The following is a 17,180-nucleotide window of genomic DNA, read 5'->3' on the forward strand; positions in this document are numbered from 1 at the left end:
AGCAAGTTTGGAGGAAAGAAAAACGATTGTGGAGTTGCACTTTTTTTGCAATTTCCCCACACTTAACCCCTTCCCGACCCATGACGCCACGTAGGCGTCATGAAAGTCGGTGCTAATCCGACCCATGATGCCTATGTGGCGTCATGGAAAGATCGCGTCCCTGCAGATCGGGTGAAAGAGTTAACTCCCATTTCACCCCATCTGCAGGGACAGGGGGAGTGGTAGTTTAGCCCGGGGGGGGAGGGGGGGGGTGGCTTCACCCCCTCGTGGCTACAATCGCTCTGATTGGCAGTTTCACTTTCAACAGCCAATCAGAGCGATTTGTAATATTTCACCTATTATAACGGGTGAAATATTACAATCCAGCCATGGCCGATGCTGCAATATCATCGGCCATGGCTGGAAATACTAATGTGCCCCCACCCCACCCCACCGATCGCCCCCGCAGCCCCCCGATCTGGCCGGTACACTGCTCCGGCTCCCCTCTGTCCTGTGCTCTGCTCCCCCCCGTGCTCTTGTCCGCTCCCCCCGTGCTCCAATCACCCCCCCGTGCTCCAATCACCCCCCTGCACTCCGATCCACCCCCCCCCCCCCCCCGTGCTCCGTTCCACCCTCCCCGTGCTCCGTTCCACCCCTCCCGCCCTCCGATTCACCCCCCCATGCTCCGATCCCCCCCCCCCACCCCATCATACTTACCGATCCTGCCGGGGTCCGTCCGTCTTCTCCCCGGGCGCCGCCATCTTCCAAAATGGCGGCCGGCAGATTCGTTCCAAAGTGCATTTTGATTACTGAGATATAATCTATCTCAGTGATCAAAATAAAGAAATAATAAATGACCCCCCCCCCCCCCTTTGTCACCCCCATAGGTAGGGACAATAAAAAAATAAAGATTTTTTTTTTTCCACTAATGTTAGAATAGGGTTAGGGCTAGGGGTAGGGTTAGGGTTTCGGTATGTGCACACGTATTCTGGTCCTCTGCGGGTTTTTCCGCTGCGGATTTGATAAATCCGCAGTGCTAAACCGCTGTGGATTTATCGCGCATTTACAGCGTTTTTTCTGCGCATTTCACTGCGGTTTTACAATTGCGATTTTCTATTGGAGCAGTTGTAAAACCGCTGCGGAATCCGCACAAAGAAGTGACATGCTGCGGAATGTAAACCGCTGCGTTTCCGTGCAGTTTTTCCGCAGCATGTGTACAGCGATTTTTGTTTCCCATAGGTTTACATTGAACTGTAAACTCATGGGAAACTGCTGCGGATCCGCAGTGTTTTCCGCAGCGTGTGCACATACCTTTAGAATTAGGCTATGTGCCCACACTGCGGATTGGCCGCCGCGGATCCGCAGCAGTGTTCCATCAGGTTTACAGTACCATGTAAACCTATGGAAAACCAAATCCGCTGTGCCCATGGTGCGGAAAATACCGCGCTGAAACGCTGCGTTGTATTTTCCGCAGCATGTCAATTCTTTGTGCGGATTCCGCAGCGTTTTACACCTGTTCCTCAATAGGAATCCGCAGGTGAAATCCGCACAAAAAACACTGGAAATCCGCGGAAAATCCGCAGGTAAAACGCAGTGCCTTTTACCCGCAGATTTTTCAAAAATGATGCTGAAAAATCTCACACGAATCCGCAACGTGGGCACATAGCCTTAAGGTACCGTCACACATAGCGATGCTGCAGCGATACCGACAACGATCCGGATCGCTGCAGCGTCGCTGTTTGGTCGCTGGAGAGCTGTCACACAGACAGCTCTCCAGCGACCAACGATCCCGAGGTCCCCGGTAACCAGGGTAAACATCGGGTAACTAAGCGCAGGGCCGCGCTTAGTAACCCGATGTTTACCCTGGTTACCATCCTAAAAAGTAAAAAAACAAACGCTACATACTTACCTACCGCTGTCTGTCCTCGGTGCTCTGCTTCTCTGGTCTGGCTGTGAGCGCCGGGCAGCCAGAAAGCAGAGCGGTGACGTCACCGCTCTGCTTTCCGGCTGACCGACGCTCACAGCCAGAGCAGGAGGAGAGCAGAGCACAGCGCTGGAGGACAGACAGCGGTAGGTAAGTATGTAGTGTTTGTTTTTTTACTTTTAGGATGGTAACCAGGGTAAACATCGGGTTACTAAGCGCGGCCCTGCGCTTAGTTACCCGATGTTTACCCTGGTTACCAGCAAAGACATCGCTGAATCGGTGTCACACACGCCGATTCAGCGATGTCTACGGGGAGTCCAGCGACGAAATAAAGTTCTGGACTTTCTTCCCCGACCAGCGATCTCCCAGCAGGGGCCTGATCGCTGCTGCCTGTCACACTGGACGATATCGCTAGCGAGGACGCTGCAACGTCACGGATCGCTAGCGATATCGTCTAGTGTGACGGTACCTTTAGGGTTAGGGTTGTGATTAGGGTTGTGATTAGGGTTACGGCTACAGTTGCGATTAGGGTTAGGGGTGTGTTGGGGTTAGTGTTGGAGGTAGAATTGAGGGGTTTCCACTGTTTAGGCATATCAGGGGTCTCCAAACGCAACATGGCGCCACCATTGATTCCAGCCAATCTCGTATTCAAAAAGTCAAATGGTGCTCCCTCAATTCCGAGCCCCGACGTGCACCCAAACAGTGGTTTACCCCCACATATGGGGTACCAGCATACTCAGGATAAACTGCGCAACAATTACTGGGGCCCAATTTCTCCTGTTACCCTTGTGAATCTAAAAAAATGCTTGCTAAAACATCATTTTTGAGGAAAGAAAAATGATTTTTATTTTCACGGCTCTGCGTTGTAAACGTCTGTGAAGCACTTGGGGGTTCAAAGTGCTCCCCACATATCTAGATAAGTTCCTTGGGGGGTCTAGTTTCTAAAATGGGGTCACTTGTGGGGAGTTTCTACTGTTTAGGCACACCAGGGGCTCTGCAAACGCAACGTGACGCCCGCAGACCATTCCATCAAAGTCTGCATTTCAAAAGTCACTACTTCCCTTCTGAGCCCCGACGTGTGCCCAAACAGTGGTTTACCCCCACACATGGGGTATCAGCGTACTCAGGAGAAACTGGACAACAACTTCTGGGGTCCAATTTCTCCTGTAACCCCTGGGAAAATAAAAAATTCTGGGCTAAATAATTATTTTTGAGGAAAGAAAACGTATTTATTATTTTCACGGTTCTGCATTATAAACTTCTATGAAGCACTTGGGGGTTCAAAGTGCTCACCACACATCTAGATAAGTTCCTTTCGGGGTCTAGTTTCTAAAATGGGGTCACTTGTGGGGGGTTTCTACTGTTTAGGCACATCAGGGGCTCTGCAAACGCAACGTGACGCCCACAGAGCATTCCATCAAAGTCTGCATTTCAAAACGTCACTACTTCAATTCCGAGCCCCGGCATGTGCCCAAACAGTGGTTTACCCCCACATATGGGGTATCACCGTACTCAGGAGAAACTGGACAACAAATATTGGGGTCAAATTTCTCCTGTTACCCTTGGGAAAATTAAAAAATTCTGGGTTAAATAATTATTTTTGAGGAAAGAAAACGTATTTTTTATTTTCACGGCTCTGCATTATAAACTTCTGTGAAGCACTTGGGGGTTCAAAGTGCTCACCACACATCTAGATAAGTTCCTTTCGGGGTCTAGTTTCCAAAATGGGGTCACTTGTGGGGGGTTTCTACTGTTAAGCCACATCAGGGGCTCTGCAAACGCAACGTGACGCCCGCAGAGCATTACATCAAAGTCTGCATTTCAAAACGTCACTACTTCACTTGCGAGCCCCGGCATGTGCCCAAAAAGTGGTTTACCCCCACATATGGGGTATCAGCGTACTCAGGAGAAACTGGACAACAACTTTTGGGGTCAAATTTCTCCTGTTACCCTTGGGAAAATAAAAAATTGCAGGCTAAAAGATCATTTTTGAGAAAATATATATATTTTTTTATTTTCATGGCTCTGCGTTATAAACTTCTGTGAAGCACTTGGGGGTTCAAAGTCCTCACCACACATCTAGATTAGTTCCTTTGGGGGTCTAGTTTCCAAAATGGGGTCAATTCTGGGGGATCTCCAATGTTTAGGCACACAGGGGCTCTCCAAACGTGACATGGTGTCCGCTAATGATTGGAGCTAATTTTCCATTTAAAAAGCCAAATGGCGTGCCTTCCCTTCCGAGCCCTACCGTGCGCCTAAACAGTGGTTTACCCCCACATATGGGGTATCAGCGTACTCAGGACAAACTGGACAACAACATTTGGGGTTCAATTTCTCCTATTACCCTTGGCAAAATAGGAAATTCCAGGCTAAAAATCATTTTTGAGGAAAGAAAAATTATTTTTTATTTTCATGGCTCTGCGTTATAAACTTCTGTGAAGCACCTGGGGGTTTAAAGTGCTCAATATGCATTTAGATAAGTTCCTTGGGGGGTCTAGTTTCCAAAATGGGGTCACTTGTGGGGGAGCTCCAATGTTTAGGCACACAGGGTCTCTCGAAACGCGACATGGTGTCCGCTAACGATGGAGATAATTTTTCATTCAAAAAGTCAAATGGCGCTCCTTCCCTTCCGAGCCTTACCATGTGCCCAAACAGTGGTTTACCCCCACATGTGAGGTATTGGTGTACTCAGGAGAAATTGCCCAACACATTTTAGGATCCATTTTATCCTGTTGCCCATGTGAAAATGAAAAAATTGAGGCTAAAAGAATTTTTTTGTGAAAAAAAAGTACTTTTTCATTTTTACGGATCAATTTGTGAAGCACCTGGGGGTTCAAAGTGCTCACTATGCATCTAGATAAGTTCCTTGGGGCGTCTAGTTTCCAAAATGGGGTCACTTGTGGGGGAGCTCCAATTTTTAGGCACACGGGGGCTCTCCAAACGTGACATGGTGTCCGCTAAAGAGTGGAGCCAATTTTTGATTCAAAAAGTCAAATGGCGCTCCTTCCCTTCCAAGCCCTGCCGTGCGCCCAAACAGTGGTTTACCCCCACATATGAGGTATCAGCGTACTCAGGACAAATTCGACAACAACTTTCGTGGTTCAGTTTCTCCTTTTACCATTGGGAAAATAAAAAAATTGTTGCTAAAAGATAATTTTTGTGACTAAAAAGTTAAATGTTCATTTTTTCCTTCCATGTTGCTTCTGCTGCTGTGAAGCACCTGAAGGGTTAATAAACTTCTTGAATGTGGTTTTGAGTACCTTGAGGGGTGCAGTTTTTAGAATGGTGTCACTTTTGGGTATTTTCAGCTATATAGACCCCTCAAACTGACTTCAAATGTGAGGTGGTCCCTAAAAAAATGGTTTTGTAAATTTCGTTGTAAAAATGAGAAATCGCTGGTCAAATTTTAACCCTTATAACTTCCTAACAAAAAAAACTTTTGTTTCCAAAATTGTGCTGATATAAAGTAGACATGTGGGAAATGTTATTTATTAACTATTTTGTGTCACATAACTCTCTAGTTTAACAGAATAAAAATTCCAAATGTGAAAATTGCGAAATTTTCAAAATTTTCGCCAAATTTCCGTTTTTATCACAAATAAATGTAGAATTTATTGACCTAAATTTACCACTAACATGAAGCCCAATATGTCACGAAAAAAACAGTCTCAGAACCGCTAGGATCCATTAAAGCGTTCCTGAGTTATTACCTCATAAAGGGTCAGAATTGCAAAAAACGGCAAGGTCTTTAAGGTCAAAATAGGCTGGGTCATGAAGGGGTTAAAGGGAACGTGTCACCAGGTTTGGCCGATATAAGATACGGCCATCACCTTTCAGGGCTGATATACAGCATCCTATAATGCTGTATATCTGCCCCGAACCCGACCTGTAAGAGAAGAAAAATATGTTTTATTATACTCACCTGCTGGGCGGTCCGGTCCGATGGGCGTCTGTCTTCTTGGTCCGGCGCCTCCCATCTTCTTACGATCCCTGTCATCCTGCTTGCTTTGCGTGGATGATGCATCCTTGCGTCATCCACACAGGCTCCCTGGCATCGCACTCCTGGGCAGGCGTACTTATCTGCGCTATTGAGGGCAGAGTAAAGTGCTGCAGTGCGCAGGTGCCAGGAAAGGTCACTGAGCCCCAGCGCCTGCGCACTGCAGTACTTTGTTCTGCTCTCAACAGCGCAGATAAGTACACCTGCGCAGGAGCGCGACGCCGAAGAGACTGTGGATGATGCGTGGTGCCGAGGAGACGCGCCATCCACATGAAGCAAGCAGGAGGACGGGGATCGTAAGAAGATGGGAGGCTCCGGATCAGGACCAGTGACACCCATCGGATCAGTCCGCCTCAGTCAGGTGAGTATATTAAAAAGTGATTTTTCTTCTCTGACAGGTGGGATCGGGGGCAGCGATATAGCATTATAGAATGTTGTGTATCAGCCCTGAAAGGCGGTGGCCGTATCTCATATCGGCCAAAACTGCTGACAGGTTCCCTTTCATTTTTTTAACCGTTTTCCAGTACGCTATGTGGTGAACTCAATGGTGTTATTCAAAAGTCCAACTCGTCCTGCAAAAAAACAAGCCCTCATATGACTATACTGATGGAAACGTAAAACAGTTATGGCTCTGGGAAGGAGGAAAAATTGAAGGTGAAGAGTTTAACCCCTTTACCCCCAAGGGTGGTTTGCACGTTAATGACCGGGCCAATTTTTACAATTCTGACCACTGTCCCTTTATGAGGTTATAACTCTGGAACGCTTCAACGGATCCCAGTGAATCTGACATTGTTTTCTCGTGACATATTGTACTTCATGACAATGGTAAAATTTCTTTGATATTACCTGCGTTTATTTGTGAAAAAAACGGAAATATGGTGAAAAGTTTGAAAATTTCGCAATTTTCCAACTTTGAATTTTTATGCAATTAAATCACAGAGATATGTCACACAAAATAATTAAATACTTAATAAGTAACATTTCCCACATGTCTACTTTACATCAGCACAATTTTGGGACCAAAACTTTTTTTTGTTAGGGAGTTATGAGGGTTAAAAGTTGACCAGCAATTTCTCATTTTTACAACACCATTTTATTTTAGGGACCACATCTCATTTGAAGTCATTTTGAGGGGTCTATATGATAGAAAATACCCAAGTGTGACACCATTCTAAAAACTGCACCCCTCAAGGTTCTCAAAACCATATTCAAGAAGTTTATTAACCCTTCAGGTGTTTCAGAGGAATTTTTGGAATGTTTAAATAAAAATTAACATTTAACTTTTTTTCACAAAAAAATTACTTCAGCTCCAATTATTTTATTTTACCAAGGGTTACAGGAGAAAATGGACCCCAAACCTTGTTGTACAATTTGTCCTGAGTACGCCGATACCCCATAAGTGGAGGTAAACCACTGTTTGGGCGCATGGCAGAGCTTGGAAGTGAAGGAGCGCCATTTGACTTTTTAGTGCAAAATTGACTGGAATTGAGATGGGACGCCATGTTGCGTTTGGAGAGCCACTGATGTGCCTAAACATTGAAACCCCCCACAAGTGACACCATTTTGGAAAGTAGACCCCCTAAGGAACTTATCTAGATGTGTGGTGAGCACTTTGACCCACCAAGAGCTTCACAGAAGTTTATAATGCAGAGCCGTAAAAATAAAACAAAAATTTTTTCCCACAAAAATTATTTTTTAGTCCCCAGTTTTGTATTTTCCCGAGGGTAACAGGAGAAATTGGACCCCAAAAGTTGTTGTCCAATTTGTCCTGAGTGCGCTGATGCCCCATATGTGGGGGGGGAACCACCGTTTGGGCGCATGGGAGGGCTCGGAAGGGAAGGAGTGCCATTTGGAATGCAGACTTAGATGGAATGGTCTGCAGGCGTCACATTGCGTTTGCAGAGCCCCTAATGTACCTAAACAGTAGAAACCCCCCACAAGTGACCCCATATTGGAAACTAGACCCCCCACGAACTTATCTAGATGTGTTGTGAGAACTTTGAGCCCCCAAGTGTTTCACTACAGTTTATAACGCAGAGCCGTGAAAATAAAAAATCTTTTTTTTCCCACAAAAATTATTTTTTAGCCCCCAGTTTTGTATTTTCCCAATGGTAACAGGAGAAATTGGACCCCAAAATTTGTCCAATTTGTCCTGAGTACGCTGATACCCCATATGTTGGGGTAAACCCCTGTTTGGGCACACGGGAGAGCTCAGAAGGGAAGGAGCACTGTTTTACTTTTTCAACACAGAATTGGCTGGAATTGAGATCGGACGCCATGTCGCGTTTGGAGAGCCCCTGATGTGCCTAAACAGTGGAAACCCCCCAATTATAACTGAAACCCTAATCCAAACACACCCCTAACCCTAATTCCAATGGTAACCCTAACCACACCTCTAACCCAGACACACCCCTAACCCTAATCCCAACCCTATTCCCAACTGCAAATGTAATCCAAACCCTAACTGTAACTTTAGCCCCAACCCAAACTGTAGCCTTAACCCTAGCCCTAACCATAACCCTAGCCCTAACCCTAATGGGAAAATGGAAATAAATACATTTTTTTATTTTTCCCTAACTAAGAAGGTGATGAAGGGGGGTTTGATTTACTTTTATAGCGGGTTTTTTAGCGGATTTTTATGATTGGCAGCCGTCACACACTGAAAGACGCTTTTTATTGCAAAAAATATTTTTTGCGTTACCACATTTTGAGAGCTATAATTTTTCCATATTTTGGTCCACAGAGTCATGTGAGGTCTTGTTTTTTGCGGGACGAGTTGACGTTTTTATTGGTAACATTTTCGGGCACGTAACATTTTTTGATCGCTTTTTATTCCGATTTTTGTGAGGCAGAATTACCAAAAACCAGCTATTCATGAATTTCTTTTGGGGGAGGCGTTTATACCGTTCCGCGTTTGGTAAAATTGATAAAGCAGTTTTATTCTTCGGGTCAGTACGATTACAGTGACACCTCATTTATATCATTTTTTATATATTTTGGCGCTTTTATACAATAAAAACTATTTTATAGAAAAAATAATTATTTTTGCATTGCTTTATTCTGAGGACTATAACTTTTTTATTTTTTTGCTGATGTTGCTGTATGGTGGCTCGTTTTTTGCGGGACAAGATGACGCTTTCAGCGGTACCATGCTTATTTATATCTGTCTTTTTGATCGCGTGTTATTCCACTTTTTGTTTGGTGGTATGATAATAAAGCGTTGTTTTTTGTCTTTTTTTTTTTTTTCTTACGGTGTTTACTGAAGGGGTTAACTAGTGGGACAGTTTTATAGGTCGGGTCGTTACGGACGCGGCGATACTAAATATGTGTACTTTTATTGTTTTTTTTTTATTTAGATAAAGAAATGTATTTATGGGAATAATAATTTTTTTTTTTCATTATTTAGGATTTTTTTTTTTTTTTTTTTTACACACTTGTAAAAAATTTTTTAGCTTTTTTACTTTGTCCCGGGGGAAACAATACAGATCGGTGATCTGCCAGTTTGCACAGCACTCTGACAGATCACCGATCTGTCTCAGAGCGCTGCAGCGTTACCAAGTGCCTGCTCTGAGCAGGCACTTGGTAAGCCACCTCCCTCCCTGCAGGACCCGGATCCGCGGCCATCTTGGATCCGGGACTTGCTGCAGCGAGGAAGGTAGGAGACCCCCGGAGCAACGCGATCACATCGCGTTGCTGCAGGGGTCTCAGGGAGCCCCCTCCCTGCGCGATGCTTCCCTGCACCGCCGGCACATCGCAATCATGTTTGATCGCGGTGTGCCGGGGGTTAATGTGCCGGGGGCGGTCCGTGACCGCTCCTGGCACATAGTGCCGGATGTCAGCTGCGATAAGCAGCTGACACTCGGCCGCGCTCGCCCCGTGAGCGCGGCCGATCGCCTATGACGTACTATTCCGTCCTTGGGAAGTAGGGCCCACCCCACATGGACGGAATAGTACGTCTAATGGCAGAAAGGGGTTAAGGAGGAATCCGCCCTTCTAGAAACCAGGAAGTAAGGAGACTTCATTGCTCTGAACTACTCATGATAAAACTTGATCATAACCCTTTAAAGGGAACCTGTCACCCCCAAAATCGAAGGTGAATCAAGCCCACCGGCATCAGGGGCTTATCTACAGTATTCTGTAATGCTGTAGATAAGCCCCCGATGTATCCTGAAAGATGAGAAAAAGAGGTTAGATTATACTCACCTGGGGGCGGTCCCGGTTCTGTTCTGGTCCGATGGGCGTCCGGTCCGGGGCCTCCCATCTTCTTACGATGACATCCTTTTCTTGTCTTCACGCTGCGGCTCCGGTGTACTTTGTCTGCCCTGTTAAGGTCAGAGAGGCCCGGCGCCTGCGCACTGCAGTACTTTGCCCTCAACAGGGCAGGCAAAGTACGCCGGAGCCGCAGCCTGAAGACAAGAACAAGACGTCATCGTAAGAAGATGGGAGGACTGTTTCAGCTGGGATCGATTCTTGGTGAAATGTCTGGGCTCGCCTTTAAGGAATTACAACAAAAGTACAACCTGAGACACAAGGACTTTCCTTATTATTTTCTGTAAAGACAATAATCATTAAGCATTTGATGCAGTAAGTGGCCGAGAGCATGGTCACAATCTACCAAAGAAAACGCTCTCCCTATCATCAGACAATAAAGTCATGTACACAGGAGTGTCGCTCCTAGATTCAAATATACTACACCAGCGAAAAGAAGGGGAGTATCGACACCAAAATTTAGTAGAGAAAATATACAAATTTTTATTAATAAATAAATACAGAGAAGGGCAGCACGGTGGCGCAGTGGTTAGCACAGCAGCCTTGCAGCGCTGGAGTCCTGGGTTCTAATCCCACCTTGGACAACATCTGCAAAGAGTTTGTATGTTCTCCATGTTTGCGTGGGTTTCCTCCGGACACTCCGGTTTCCTCCCACATTCCAAAGACATACTGATAGGGAATTTAGATTGTGAGCCCCATCGGGGATAGTGATGATGATGTGTGCAAACTGTAAAGCGCTGCGTAATATGTTAGCGCTATATAAAAATAAAGATTATTATTAACATATACACACAAAAGCATGAAGGGCTATTAAAAAATTCCACCATGCGGAGAGGAGGAAAAACCAACCGGTACACTAATGATAAGGCACACAGATGCACATACGACCTGGGTAGATAGTTCAAAGGATAACAGTAAACCAGGATTTAAAGAGTATCTATAGTGAGGGATCATCCCTCCGGTGCCACACAGGCCCCATATAGTGTTAAAAGATCATACAATCCTGGATGCGATATATCACCAGAGTATTCTACACTTACCCATCATAAGTCTGCATCGGCGTGGCCTTCCCACTGCCCCTGACGCGCGTTTCGCGTTAGTAGCTTTTTCAAAGGGGACGTGTTCATTCCAGGCACACAGAAATTATTAATGCATTTTATGACCTTTGAAAAAGGAAGAATTTACTTGCTGTTAAAAATCTGCTCTGTTCCAGAACATGTGGCTATGTGACCTTCAGCTCCTTACTTCCTGCTACAGTCTGTACAAAGCACAGATCACAGGGATTTCCTGTCTGTGCTTTGAATGACTGAGCCAGGAGCTCTGCAGTTGCTCTAAATTGTGATGTAATGGGGGCAAGGACTGTGAGCAGCAAATTTACCGTCACTGGAGATTTGCACAGGGAAGGAGGGAAGGACATTGCAGATTCCACACAGAACAAGTCATCATATCAACTTCTGACTTTTGGCTAAAAGCTGTACCTTAACTTCCAAGGGGCAGATGCCCCAGTCCTTGCGCTTAGAGGGGCCAGCCCAAAGATAATGCTACCCTTAACTATATAGTTAAGTTCTGCAATAGAGCAGCAGGGAGACATCTTTCTCCACTACCACTCTGCATTTTGTAGACCACAGGTCACTTTAAGCCTGAGGTCTACAGAATGGCAGGGTGATGCGCTGGCCTAGGAGCCAGTGAATACGCAGGACGTCAGAGTCCCGGTGCGGTGACGTCATCACTCCACGCTGGGACTCTGGCGTCCTATGTATGCTTTGTAAGTGGACTCATCAGGATCCTGGTTTAGGTGAGTATATCATTTTTTTTATTTTAATTAAAGCTTGTGGTGTGATTTTGGGGCATCATAAGCAATGGGGGACTCTCATACAGAGTGGGGGGCCCTCATGCACTGTAGAAACTACTATGGGGAGCCCTCATAAATTGTAAGGGCCATTATACAGTGTGGGAGGTGTTATACTGTTTAGGGGCTAATGCGGGGGGCCATTATACAGCTTGGGGGTCAATGCGAGTGCCATTATACAGTTTAGGGCTAATGCATGAGCCATTATACTGTTTGAGGGCTAACACAGGTGCCATTATGCAGATTGCGGGCTAATGCAAGGGCTATTATACAGCTTGAGGGCTAATGCGGGGGCCATTATACTGCTTGAGGGCTAAGGCTGCGCCCAATATACAGTATGGAAGTGTGGAGACATGGGGAATTAGTGCATGCTCTCATCCACTTGGCTGAGACTGCCTGGACCAGGGTTTGCTCTCCATTTCCATGGGCAGAATACTACTTGGACAACACAGGGCGAGGGTAATACATTGTGATGATACTTTATTGAACCACCACCAGACACTAACATATAGAACAGTCCTAGCAAAATACCCAAGGTGGTGCAAATTACAGAGCCTCATCCTTCCGCTGACTCACCGGGGTTAGAGCAGCTGTGACTTTGGGGCTTCCCAGAAAGACGATAACGACAAGCTTAGGAAGTTGACTGTCCATCGAGGCAAGTGACCAGGCGTTTTCTTGGGGCCAGGTAGCCGGTGGGTCACAATCCTGGCTTCTCCAATCCTATCCATGGTCCAGGTGATCCGAGGGTCCCAATCCTGGCTTCCCCAAACGTATACATGGGTTCAGTAATTGTTAATGGAGTAGATCTGTATTACTCCAGCTAGGGCCGAGGTCCCTTAAGCTAGCGTCCTGTAGAATGTCAAATCTGTGTTCACCTTTATGGTGTCATGGTCCCTTGGCGGTAGTTCTCTACCTGTCTTGATGGTGTCCTGGCTTTTGAGTTATTGAGTCTCATCTCTGCAGAAGGATCAACATCTTTTTTATACCTACATCTGTGGTACAGGTCATCATCCACAGGTCAGGGAGGAGGTAGGATGAGTTTAATTCTCATTGTATGATTATTTAGTCAATCTGCATAGTTCGTCCTTCACTGCTTTGCGTATCAACAATCTACATGGCCGGGTAAAATGGGTAATCAACATATTAGCAAACTTCAGTTGTTCAATGACCCTGGGTCCATGTCCTCCACAGATAGCAATACAATAAACTATAGAAGCTGATATAAGAGGTAAACAGCAGCCATTCATCAATTTTAATAGTCAACTTTACGACTCGTGACAAAAGTCTATGATTCTTGACCCACTGAAGAAAAACACAAGTTCAATAGTCATCATTCAGACAATACCTATGTCTCCTGGGCTACTGAAAATAGATGTCTGGTATAATTTTTAAGCTTAAATGCTGTATTGTCACAGGCAGCTAATGTGTGGGCTATTATATAGTTTGGGGCCTTGTTGTGAATTCCGCTCTTGGGCTCCCTCCGGTGGTTGTAAGTGGCACTTTTGTGAGTTCTGCTCTTGGGCTCCCTCTTGTGGTTTCAAGTGGTATGGCTGGTCCTTGGAGTTAGCTTTCTTCAGCTGCTTCCACTGATCGTCTTTTCTGCTCGGCTATTTATGCCTGGCTCTGTCCTTCAGCCAGTGCCACTTGTAAATGGTTCCTGGTTGGATTCACATCTCTTTGGAGTTCCCTGTTATCCTGACCAGTTCAGCAAAGCTAAGTTTTTGCTTGCTCTTTTCTGTTCACAGATTGTGGACTTATCCGTTCTGTGCTTCTATGTTTGTCCAGCGTTATCAGTATGAATTAATTCAGTCTTGCTGGAAGCTCTGGGAAGCAGATTTACCCTCCACACCTTTAGTCAGGTGTGGAGATTTTTAGTAAACTCTGCGTGGATTTTTGTAGTGTTTTATACTGACCGCACAGTATTCCATCCTGTCCTATCTATCAAGTTAGACTGGCCTCCTGTGCTCATCCTGATTTCATTCTGTGTATGTCTTTTCCCTCTCCACTCACAGTCATTATTTGTGGGGGGCTAATCCTTTGGGGATTTTCTCTGAGGCAAGATAGTTTTCCTGCTTCTATCTTTAGGGGTAGTTAGCTCTTAGGCGGTGACGAGGTGCCTAGGGAGCGTTAGGAGCATCCCACGGCTACTTCTAGTGTTGTGTTGAGCTTAGGGACTGCGGTCAGTACAGTTACCACTTCCTTCAGAGCTTGTTCCATGTTGCTCCTAAACCACCGCATCATAACAGTACAAGTGGCCAAAAATGAATTAAATGCATCTCAAAAGAAGGAAAAGAAAGTTCTGAACCATTTTTTTTTTCTGTGCTCTGGTTGGTCTTTTTTTTCCTCTTGATATCTGGGTGGTTCAGGAAATATGCTCTGGCATGGATGTTCAGGGTTTGTTTTCTCGTGTGGATCAACTTGCTGGAAGAGTACAGAGTATCCAGGACTATGTTGTCCAGACTCCGGCTTTAGAGCCTAGAATTCCTACTCCTGATTTGTTTTTTGGGGACAGATCCAAGTTTTTGAACTTTAAAAATAACTGCAAATTGTTTTTTGCTTTGAAACCCCGTTCTTCAGGTGATCCCATTCAGCAAGTAAAAATCATCATATCCTTGCTGCGTGGTGACTTTCAAGACTGGGCCTTTTCTCTTGAAACAGGGGATCCGGCATTATTGAATGTAGACGCATTTTTTCAAGCGCTCGGATTATTGTATGACGAACTGTTGTGAATTCTGTGGCCAAGCTCCCTCCTGTGGTCGTGAGTGGTACTGCAGCTGGTTCTGTCTATAAGCTTCCTTTGGTGGATGAGAGTGGTACTGCGGCTTCTGAGTTTCCTTCCTCAGGTGATGAGGTTAAGTCGTTAGGTGCTGCTCTATTTAACTCCATCTGGTGCTTTGATCCTGGCCTCCAGTCAATGTTCTAGTATTGGTCTTGCTTCCTCCTGGATCGTTCCTGTGGCCTGTCTTCCTGCATAAGCTCAGTTCTGCTTGTGTTATTTTTGTTTGCTATTTTTTCTGTCCAGCTTGCTATATTGGTTTTTCTTGTTTGCTGGAAGCTCTGAGACGCAGAGGGAGCACCTCCGTACCGTTAGTCGTGCGGAGGGTCTTTTTGCCCCTCTGCGTGGTTGTTTCTAGGTTTTTGTGTTGACCGCAAAGCTATCTTTCCTATCCTCGGTCTATTCAGTAAGTCGGGCCTCACTTTGCTAAATCTATTTCATCTCTGTGTTTGTATTTCATCTTTACTCACAGTCATTATATGTGGGGGGCTGCCTTTTCCTTTGGGGAATTTCTCTGAGGCAAGGTAGGCTTATTTTTCTATCTTCAGGGCTAGTTAGTTTCTCAGGCTGTGCCGAGTTGCATAGGGAGCGTTAGGCGCAATCCACGGCTACCTCTAGTGTGGTGTGATAGGATTAGGGATTGCGGTCAGCAGAGTTTCCACGTCTCAGAGCTCGTCCTATGTTTTTGGTAAATGTCAGGTCACTTTGTGTGCTCTGAACTTCAAGGTCCATTGTGGTTCTGAATTACCTGTTCATAACAACGAACCTAATTCTGTGGATCATGCAGAAAAAACCCTGTTGGCCTTGTGTCAAGGTCAGGAAGCGGCAGAATTATACTGCCAGAAATTTAGAAAATGGTCTGTGCTCACTAAATGGAATGAGGAGGCTCTGGCTGCTATTTTCAGAAAAGGTCTTTCTGAAGCCCTTAAAGATGTTATGGTGGGCTTTCCTACGCCTGCCGGTTTGAGCGAATCTATGTCTCTAGCCATTCAGATTGATCGGCGTCTGCGCGAGCGCAAAGCTGTGCACCATATGGCAGTGTCCTCGGAGCAGAGTCCTGAACCTATGCAATGTGATAGGATTTTGACTAGAACAGAGCGGCAGGAATTCAGACGTCAGAATGGGCTGTGTTTTTACTGTGGTGATTCTGCTCATGTTATCTCTGATTGCCCTAAGCGTACTAAGAGAGTCGCTAGGTCTGTTACCATTAGTACTATACATTCTAAATTTCTCTTATCTGTGACCCTGATTAGCTCATTGTCGTCCTTTTCTGTCATGGCATTTGTGGATTCAGGTGCTGCCCTGAACTTAATGGACTTAGAATTCGCCAGGCGCTGTGGTTTTTCCTTGCAGCCTTTGCAGAGCCCTATTCCTTTGAGGGGTATTGATGCTACACCCTTGGCCAAGGATAAACCTCAGTACTGGACGCAGATGACTATGTACATGGCCCCAGCACATCAGGAAGATTGCCGTTTTCTGGTGTTGCATAACCTGCATGATGTTGTTGTACTGGGTTTTCCATGGTTACAGGAACATAATCCGGTGCTGGATTGGAAAACTATGACTGTGACTAGTTGGGGTTGTCAAGGGGTACATAGTGACATTCCTTTGATGTCAATTTCCTCTTCCCCCTCTTCTGAAGTCCCTGAGTTTTTGTCGGATTTCCAGGATGTATTTGATGAGCCCAAGTCCAGTTCCCTTCCACCGCACAGGGACTGTGATTGTGCTATTAACTTGATTCCTGGTTGTAAGTTCCCTAAGGGCCGACTTTTCAATCTGTCTGTGCCAGAGCATGCCGCCATGCGGAGTTATGTTAAGGAGTCTTTGGAGAAGGGGCATATTCGGCCCTCTTCGTCACCATTGGGAGCGGGTTTCTTTTTTGTTGCTAAGAAGGATGGCTCCTTAAGACCCTGTATTGATTATCGTCTTCTTAATAAGATCACGGTTAAATTCCAATACCCCTTGCCTCTGCTTACTGACTTGATTGCTCAGATTAAGGGGGCTAGTTGGTTTACTAAGATTGACCTCCGAGGGGCATATAATCTTGTTCGTATTAAACAGGGTGACGAATGGAAAACTGCATTTAATACGCCCGAAGGCCATTTTGAATACCTTGTGATGCCATTTGGGCTCTAATGCTCCATCTGTGTTCCAGTCTTTCATGCATGATATTTTCCGCAATTATCTTGATAAATTCATGGTCGTATATTTGGATGATATTTTGATTTTTTCCGATGATTGGGAGTCTCATGTGAAGCAGGTCAGGATGGTGTTCCAGATCCTTCGTGATAATGCTTTGTTTGTGAAGGGGTCTAAGTGCCTATTCGGAGTTCAGAAGGTCTCTTTTTTGGGTTTTATTTTTTCTCCCTCGTCTATAGAAATGGAT

At 45.5% G+C, this 17,180-nt stretch overlaps 1 protein-coding gene across 1 annotated transcript in view; it reads right to left on the reverse strand.

Moving 5' to 3' along the window:
* The window catches only part of PIK3C3 (phosphatidylinositol 3-kinase catalytic subunit type 3), a 257,560-nt gene extending 247,438 nt beyond the window's left edge, over positions 1 to 10,122 (reverse strand). Inside the window, exon 1 of the mRNA XM_069747182.1 lies at positions 10,104 to 10,122. The gene's annotated coding sequence lies outside the window, so the exon portion shown is untranslated. The remainder of the gene's footprint in view (positions 1 to 10,103) is intronic.
* Positions 10,123 to 17,180: the final 7,058 nt, after the last annotated feature.

The sequence above is a fragment of the Ranitomeya imitator genome, chromosome 1, assembly GCF_032444005.1.
Source record: "Ranitomeya imitator isolate aRanImi1 chromosome 1, aRanImi1.pri, whole genome shotgun sequence".
Classification (NCBI taxonomy): domain Eukaryota; kingdom Metazoa; phylum Chordata; class Amphibia; order Anura; family Dendrobatidae; genus Ranitomeya; species Ranitomeya imitator.